This window comes from Camellia sinensis, chromosome 9, assembly GCF_055761805.1.
Source record: "Camellia sinensis isolate YWXY chromosome 9, ASM5576180v1, whole genome shotgun sequence".
NCBI lineage: Eukaryota > Viridiplantae > Streptophyta > Magnoliopsida > Ericales > Theaceae > Camellia > Camellia sinensis.
Genome location: NC_138969.1, coordinates 177,313,983 through 177,323,704, shown reverse-complemented (window position 1 = coordinate 177,323,704; position 9,722 = coordinate 177,313,983). Strand labels below are relative to the sequence as shown.

Here is a 9,722-nt window from a genome sequence, read left to right as displayed (position 1 = left end):
TGAATTTACATGTAATACATCAAAATAAACAAAACGACAAAAGTATGTCCGCCTCTAGCCTCCCAAGCTATGTCCTTGGAGGTGGCATTCTACCTGTACCTGAAAATGATATTCCCATATAGGGTGAGCCACAGCCCAGCAGAAATATACTAAACCAACCATGAACAAACCTGCCCAACACATCCCATAACTCAAATACTAAGTAAAAGGATGTAAACAAGATAATAAACAACTACCAACATCCACGGACACATGTCCGGATCACTGTATAACAAGGGTAAATCCGGGATCACTATAGTCGCGACCTACACAATGGTTGAAACTGGGACAAGTCAATGGCGTTGCTCGGAGCTGCGACGACGGACGGCATGCAAGTGGCGATGGTCTACAGCATAGGTTAGAGCCTCTGTGTTGTTGAAAAGGGAGAGCACCACAGTTTGCTCGTAGAAGCAAAGCTTCCTTGAGGATGAAGCTGGGTCTCTCGATATAGAGAGAGAGAGAAAGTGTAGGCCACTGGTTTCAAAGAAAAATAAGAGAAAGGAGAAGGTTGATCGGTTTCGGCGGCTGAACAAAAGAAAAGTTGTGAGGTTTAGGGTTTTGGACCCTTTCTTTAAATAGAAAAAAAAATGAGAGGTGTGATGCTGTATGATGCTAGAATATTCTCTCAAGATTTTTTTTGTTAATTGTGTATATCCATATAACAAACATATAACGGCTTGGTGACTCACCAACTTGCCAAACAAGAAAAATGTGTGGTATTATCACGTAAAAAAATAAATAAATAAATAAATAAAATAAATAAATAAATAAATAAATAAAAAGTACAAAAAAATAAAACTTTTGCTTGTCAATTTTTTCTGTAAATTGAAGTGCGTCATCAACTTTATCCATAGGCTCTGTCGTGACAACATGTTTTTTTTTTTTTTTGGGAACGTGATGCGAAGCAGGGTCGAAGAAATGACAGTATACATGTCTGAGAAATTTAAAATTTCTCATACACGCAAGGGGCAAATGTAAGAGGAGTTAAGTTTAAGCCCACAAAATTAATTAGGCCCAATAATCCAAGGTTGAAGGGCCCAAATTTATCGCAAGTCCAAGACTGGCGGGCCCAGATTTATCGCCATCAAACGGGCTGAATGGCTCTAAGCCTCGAAAGGGTTCGGATCCACGAACTTAGAGACTCACTCGGGCCCGGACTCGAAAGGATATTAGGCAAGCCTAGAGATCCGAGGCACTCGGACTCGAAAGGGTTCGGATCCACGAACCTAGAGGTCCGAAATACTTGGCTTCGAACGGATTTAGACGCAATCTAGAAGTCGCTCCGTTAATGAGTCCCAGAACACTTGCGGGCTCGGAGCTTTTCGGGATCTACGCACCAGAACCATGGGCGTAATGGAGTTCGAACAAAGGACCCGATCCCGAGGACGGTGAGTGGAGACAAATTCACTCTTCGGTTAAACTAGCCTATACCCGGGTCGAGATGGTACGACCCCGGGGGGTCCATGAGACTCGGCAATATTTTTGCGGCAGGACGTCCTCTGGGACTACCCCTGACCCTTTGGGATGATTGGGGATCATTGGTTAGGTGTGGCTAAGAAGAAGGGTTCGTCGAGGGACTGATCTCCTCTTCGGGGTTTTCCTCATCCTCGGAGAGGTCACCTTCTCGGACAAGGTGGTTAGAGAGAATATCCCCCATGTGCCTTGCACATGGGCTCCATCCTACATCATGAGGTGCCTATAAATAGCACCCACCCATAGCTTTACAGGGGATGGATTTTGGAGATTTTTAACTCTTGGGAAAGAACTAATTTCCCTTCTCCATTATCAACCTTGAGAGTGAAAGTGGGAGATCCATGGGAGAGCCTTGCCATTATTCTGTTCTCTAGCCATTTTGCCTTCTTCTTCACCCAATCTCTTATCTCCATCATCTCCTTTGTTGTTGTGTTCCTAAGTTGAGATTATTGAAGAATCTAAGCCTCTCATCATATTCTAGAGAATTCGAAGTTGTTCTTCAAGGATCTTCGAAGATCTTCGAATTTTCCAACTCTTTTCTTGAACCCTCTCCTACACCCTACAAATTCTGTGTGACAGAGAGAGACAGAGGGACAGCAAGAGAGAGAATCGTGTGAAGAAGTAATAGATTTGGGCAAAAATTTAGGCGCCAATATGAAATATTTCCCAGAAAAATTTGAACATATCCGCGACTAAATTTTAGTCGCTGAAGATCAAAGATAAAAAAAAAATTATTTGGCAACTAAAATAATTTTTTGTCGCTAAAAGTAATGTTTTAGTGACTAAAACTTTAGTCGCCAAAAAAAAATAATAATTTTTTTATTTTCCATTCGGCGACTAAATATTTTAGTAGTCAAAAGTCAATATACGGCGACTATTTTTTTTTTTTTGGTCGCTGAAAGTAAGATTTTGGCGACTAAATTTTAGTTGCCAAAGAGAAAAAATAATTTTTTTATTTCCTATTCGGCGATTAAATATTTTAGTAGTCAAAAGTCAATATACAGCAACTAAGTTTTTTTTTTGTCACCAATTCTAGCATTTTTAGCGACTAAATTTTTTTTTAGTCGCCAATAATGAATATACCCCGACTAAAAAAAAATAGTAGCTAAATATTTTACTTTTGGCAACTAAAAAAAATATTAGTCGCCAATTCCATAACTTTTGGCGACTAAATTTTTTTTGGTCGCCAATTTTAGTCACCAAAGGTGCATTTTGTTGTAGTGTATAAACTTACTGAATTTTATGAGTCAATCTCAATTAATTCAATGATAATTTTCCATCAAAAGCATTATTGGCAGTATCAATTAAACTAAATTGACACAAAATTTAAAATTAATGAGGATCAAATTTGAGCCAATTGAAAATATAAGGACCAAAATGATATAATGAGCAAAATGTAAAGACCGCTGGTATAATTTTGTCCAATAAAATATGTATCGTTACACTTTCACTGTAATATCACTTTAGTCGTTTCATTTTAAATTATTACAATCAACTATTTATACTTTAAATAAAATTAAAATATCACCATGGTTTTTAGTGTGGAATTGTGAATACGACTTTTTTTGACAAGTACGAAAGACATCATTTTTAGTCTACGAATTAGTATTGTTCGTATAGATTACTTTTTTGGCAAGGTACAGATTACCTTTTGACGTGATACAAATTAGTTTTTTTAGTGCGGTACAGATTAATTTTTTGGCATGGTACAAATTATCTTTTGGCATGGTATAGATTAGTTTTTGGTGATACAAATTAACTTTTGGATATTAATTTTGTTTAATCCTTTGTTATGTATGGAATTATATTTTTGAGGTTGGATTATAATTGGTTTGGATGAAATTTCAATTAAATTTACAATTTGATGTTAAATATGAATTTTTGAATGGTTGAAAGTGAAATGTGTACACGTTGTGGAATGGTTGCTAATATAATCAGTATATGGATTATTTTGTTTATATACAGGGTACATGTTGCATTAATAATAGAACAAATACAAGTGGTCGAGAAATTACATTAAAAATAAAAAAATTATAAAGTTTTTGGCGACTAAATATTTTGGTAACCAAAAATACAAGTAAAGGTTTTTGGTGACTAAATATTTAGTAGTAAAAAGAAAACAAAAGACTTTTGTCAACGAAATAGTTATTAGCCAAAACAAATCAAGATAAGGGAAGAAATTATTACCGACTAAATATTTTAGCCACGAAAGAACATGGCATCCTTTGGCAACTAAATATTTTAGTCGCTAAAAGAGAATTTCATTTTGATTTGATTACTTTCGGCGACTAAATCTTAAATCTCCAAAAGTCTATGTTTGGCAACTAAGTCCGTTTTAGTAGCCAAAGATAAGATAAGATAATTAGCGACCAACATCAATTTAGTCGTCATTGGCTATCTTCGACAAGGCTTCAGCGACCAACGGGACGACCAAGAACTTTAGTCGCCATTGACTTTTGGCGACTAAAAACCAACCTTCGGCAACTAAAAATTTGGTAACTAAAAGTGTAATTTTCTGTAGTGTCATTTTGTCTATCTACTATTAATAAGGCTAACGAAGCTTATTATGTGAGTTAAACGTGACATGTTTTTCATCTTATTAACACCTTTACACTTTTATTAAAATCTCACTTTAATCATTTCATTTTCACTAAAATCTTACTTTGGTTTCTTCATTTTTAATTTTTGTCAACTTCATTAATTGTAGCTGAATGGAAGTGTAATATTACAACTTGAGTTAAAGTGTAAAAGGTTTAATTGTCACAATTAAAATTGAATGGATTAAAATAGAGTGGCGTTATTAGCACCCCATGAATTATTTTGGACCTCCTATTTCTTTAGGCCCCCACATATAAATTTTAAAACCCTTAAAATTTCTTCCCCCCCCCCCAAATAATATCAAAATTATTCTTGTGAAAACATTCCACCCATTGAATGCACACCCCCACACCCTAAAAATCCCCTCTTCCAAAAAATCTTACCAAAACCCAACAAGAAGAAAAAGAGCCAATGTGATTACTGTCTCTGTTGCCTCATCTGTCATTGTCACAATTGGTATGCTCTCTCTCTCTCTCTCTCTATATATATATATATATATAATTTCTTAGTTTTCTCGTAATAATTTCTTCTTTTGTAGGAAAAAAATTATAATAATTGGTTTGGTTGATTTTGTTGGTAGATATTAGAAAATTTTGAATTCAACAGATAACTACACAACAATATTATCAAAGTTATGCGATGAAGGAATAACTTTTGAACCTAATAATGGATTTCGGCTACTTCCGATAACTTCTGCAAGTGTTAAAAATTTTCGCCATTCAATATGTTAAGAAATTTCCATGTTCGAGCCTATATTTTCGAACTTGAAAAAATGAAATCTTCTGCAAACGTTAACAATTTTGACCGTTCAATGTATTAAGAAATTTTCATGTTCAAACCTGCATTCCCAAACATTACTTATTTGCTCGAAAATGCCTTCCTGAACAAATAATCAATGTTCAGGCCTGTGTTCGGGAGTTTAGTCCTGAAAAAATGGTGAACATATTTTATTATTTTTGCTATTTTTTTTTAAAAAAACTTACCCTTACAAGGCTAATATCTTCTGAGCTAATAACAACATCAAAGCTATGAACTTTCTCTAAACTTTTATTATTGTACTTTTCTCATCTTATGGAGTTGTGGTTACCAGAAAAATTTTTACTCATTGTCATTGCCGAAAGTGTAGATAGTCAAATGGTTACCACTGTTATTGCTGGAATATTGCCGCCAAAGGGTTTTTAAGGTTTTGAGGGTGGGTAGGTTTTGAAGGTAAGATTTGGAAAATATGGATGGGTGGTGACGGAGGTGTGCATTCTCATTAGGGGTGTGCGCGGGTCGGTTGCGGTCACGGAACCTCCAATCCGTCATCCGTCCGCCAGATTGGCGGATTGGAAAAAATCAATCCGCATCCGTCTGCCAATCTGGCGGATGTGGATTGAGTGGATTGGCGGTTTAACGGATGGATGCGAATCGGTTTGGCGGTTTAAGATTTTATAAATTTTTAACATAATTCAACTTGTGCACTTCCTCAAAAAAAAAAAAAAAAAAAAAAAAAAAAGTATTACAGTCAATGACTTAAAAAAACAATTACAATCACTGTATGTCTCATCCAGAAAAAGAAAGTTTGAAACTTTAGAATATCAGAATCACTGCATGGCTCATCCACATATTACAATCACAGCATGATTCATCCACATAAAATATTACAATCTGTAGTTCTTAAAATAAAATAACAATTCAAACCACCAAAACCATGAACAGAGCAGTAGTAGAGATTGCATGTCTCTGTATTGTTACATCTATATATGTTTTTGTAAACAAAAACCAACCAGCATATATCATATTTTCTATTTATTATTTTTAGAGTTAAATTTAAAAACCAAAAAATATAGATAAATAATACGTTTACTTTTTTCAATTCAAAAAATATATTCAAGTTAAAAAAAAATTTCAACAAAATATTTAAACTCTTTTTCAATTAAAAACACAAAAAAAAAATATTTAAACAAATTGAAAACATAAAGTCTTATAAATTATTAGGGGTGCTCGCGGTTTGGCGGTTCGGTTGCGGCCAAAGGAATCTTAAATCCGCCATCCGTCCACCAAATTGGCGGATTGGAGAAAATCAATCCGCAACCGTCCGCTCGTCATCACGCATCCGTCCAAAATGCGGCGGATCAGTTCGATTCGATCGGTTTTGACGGATCGGTATATCCGCTGCTCACCCCTAATTCTCATAAATCCTAATTCATGATGTAGTGAGTGTAGGTTTAATTGCGAGATGGGGTATCCCAAAATTAATTATATCCTTTTTAGTAATTTTATTTGAGGTTATTATTATAATAAAAAAGTTAAAAATTGAGGGGTCCAAAATAATTTATGGGATGCTAATAGCAGCACTCTTAAAATAAAATTGTGATGAAAATGCAAGGAAACTTGCAATATATGAGAACTTTTATTATTTTAGCTTGATAAGTTCTTAAATATCGGGGTTATCAATATACATAGGCCTCGTTTGGGAAGTAGTTACTTTTTTGATTTTTTGGTTATTTGACTATTTTAATAGGTTATTTTAAGTTTTGTGTTTAGAAAGTTGGGTTGAATTTGTTTTATTGATTATTGTATTGAAAAATGTATTTGAAATAATATTTGAAACTGAAATGACAAATTAAAATTGATCTAAAAGAGTAAAATTCCCATTTATTACTTGTTGGATAGGCTGTCAACGTGGCAATGGTAAGCTATCCCTAACCTCACTTTTTCTTTTCTTTTTCTTTTTTTTTTTTTAATATAAGTCAATGACTTAAGCTACCCTTTAAGACTATTTAACTTGTTTTAGTATTTAACACTATTTTAGCCCCAAACTTTAATTCACAAACAAAGCCATAATTTGATTATATATTGATACGTATTCAATACTATTATTTTAAGGAATGAACACTGCAGGGCAGGGTGACATAAAAAGCGAACTTGCAATAAATATCGCCATGATTGGTATATGGGGTGGTTTGGCATACAAAAATAAGTATATATTTTTTATTGTTTTTATGTTACATCAATTAACGCTCTCTCTTTATTTTTTTACATCAATTTTTATAAAAAATAAAAAATATATACTTATTTAAAATACCGCAAACCGCCGTCTATAATGAACACTGTAGTACAGGGCGGCATCAAAAGGTGAACTAGCAATAAACTTTAAATAGATATATTAGTCTATACATTATTGATCTGACGAAACTTCGCCGTTATTACATATCATAATACTGTTATTTAACCTGAAGAAGGCGGCGGTGCAGGGATGGCATAAAAAGGATAAGTCTCATACCGGACATTGCAACTCGGAAACAGAACTCTCCCACCTCTTCTTCCATCACAGCAATCCGGAAAACTCGAGATAGCATCTCTAAGACAAGCATTGCAATCAGAGGTAGTCAAGTCCGGCGTGCACTGCGCTAAGCCGTACAGTGTCTGAAGTGCCGAGAAATCGGCTTCTCTCGTCGCGAACTTCTTACCCGACACGCCATGCGAAGCACGAGTCGCTACATCATCCATCACCTTTCCCAACAAATTTGTAAAACGTTTTGGATCCTTTATGTTCTCCGTATTAACTAAGATATATCTGACAGATTGATCGGAAATTGAGAAGATAGATTTGTTCGAGTATCGTAACATGCATTTATCGTACCAAGTCGTAACAACCTTCGAATTGGGACAGTTTTGTATTACTTCTTTAGTAGCAGTGGCCACGCAGTCTTGACAAGTTTGGGTTGAAACATCGCCGCGACAGAGGAAGAGGCCGTAGGCTATGTCTGGGGACTTGAGGCCGACAGTGTAGTAGTAGAAGCCATTGATGGAGGTGGATTTGGAAGAGAGAACAGAGAGGAGGGTGTTGAGGTTGGATTGGTATGGGCTGTTGGCAGTGTAAGTTGTTGTGTTTGAGCACTCAGTATAAAGGTTAGTTGGGGTTGCTTTGGTTGTTGTGAGGCTACGCAAGATAATTAGAATGGAATCAAACACTTCATCATTGGGATTCAACACAAATAGAATGGAAAGGAACAAAATGGTGATCCAACTCTTCATCATTGGGAAACTTTTTGGGGTTCGACACAATTTATCAAAATCAGATTTAGATATATATAGACATTGTTGTGAAGGAGATGTGGCTTGCTTTTGTGGAAAATTTGGAGATAGACAAGATTGTGACTGATATTAAGTTGAACTTTGAACGAAAATTATTAGAGATGTGATATTTTATACCTAATATGATTACTGAATATTGCAAATAACTGACATTTTTACAAAATATTTATAAATTCATGAAAAAATTTATAATTTTAATTATTAAATTTGATAAACTTTTCCACCCATTTGTCATTTTTTTTTTTTTTTTGAAACTTGTACTGAAGTAAAATTTTCTCATATTTTATTAAATAAAAAAGAGAAAAATACAAGTTACTGGTCATTTTTCAAAATGATTACAGATTTATGAAAAAAATTATAATTTTAATTATTAAAATTTATAAAATTTACCATGAATTTTTAATTATTTTTTAAAATATCACTGATTTGTTATTTTCCTAATGAAGAAGTACAAAGCATATAAACTAGATCATTCATTATTTTCCCACTAATTAACAAAGTTGGTAGTATTATTTGTTTAGTAAAATTTTCTAGAACATTAATAAATAATTCACATAATACTCTTGCACAGTTTTACTATATAATTACGAAAAATTACAAATCAATAAAACAGTAAAAAAATATTTATATTTTATAAGTAGAACAATAAAAAAATATTTATTTTTTCTAATGATGTAAATTTTATGTGTATTTCGTACAAGGTCTTCGTATGTTGCAATAATTAATAAAATAAAATAAAATAAAATAAAATAAAAATGTATCTATCTATAATGCAAGTCATGAGTTGGTTTTATATCAGGTCGTTGATGCCAAAATAATTAGACCATATGGGACTGACTTTTAACCCGATGCCAAAATAGGTCTCAATCTACTTTTATAAACGGTTTGGTATTGATATATGACGTGTTTATTAATTAAAAATTTTTTTAGACAGAATTTATTAATTAGTTGAGTTTGGGAATATACCATATGATCCACCTGGCCCATTATATATGTAATTTGCTTTATTTTATTTTATTTATGTTCAGATAAAGAAGAAGCAATTAACATGAAAAATACTTAGGTTATAAAATTGAATATTAAGTTTTATGTGCTAACTCAATTACAAAATTATTAATGATTAGTTTTACAATTTCTTCTAGGGTTAATTACACACATGGATCTAAAGTATTCGTTTTGTTATGCTTTAGTTCCCAAATTTTTTATTGTTTTACATTGATCTCTAAAATACATGATTTCACTACCAAAAAAAAAAAATTTTAGAGAGCAAAATTTAGGGACAAAATTATTTTTTAGGAACCAAATATTTTTGTTGCAAAAAGTGTTGTTATTATATTTTTAGTAACGAAAATTAGACATTAGTGATGAATTATTATCTTTTTGAGACCAAATTTTTTATCTCAAAAAATAAATCCTTTTGAGACCAAATTATTTTTCCCTAAAAGAGTATTTATTAGTGACATTTTCAAAATTTTGTCTCTAAAAACCTTACTTTTGACTTTTCGGGATGATCTTTTAGCGATTATTCT

General features: G+C 33.2%; 1 pseudogene across 1 annotated transcript; it reads right to left on the bottom strand.

Annotated features, from left to right (window-relative positions):
* Positions 1-7,223: 7,223 nt before the first annotated feature.
* On the bottom strand, positions 7,224-8,154 carry LOC145798870 (cysteine-rich receptor-like protein kinase 25 pseudogene; annotated as a pseudogene). The gene has a single exon (XR_014340675.1). The product of XR_014340675.1 is annotated as a cysteine-rich receptor-like protein kinase 25 pseudogene (transcript).
* Positions 8,155-9,722: the final 1,568 nt, after the last annotated feature.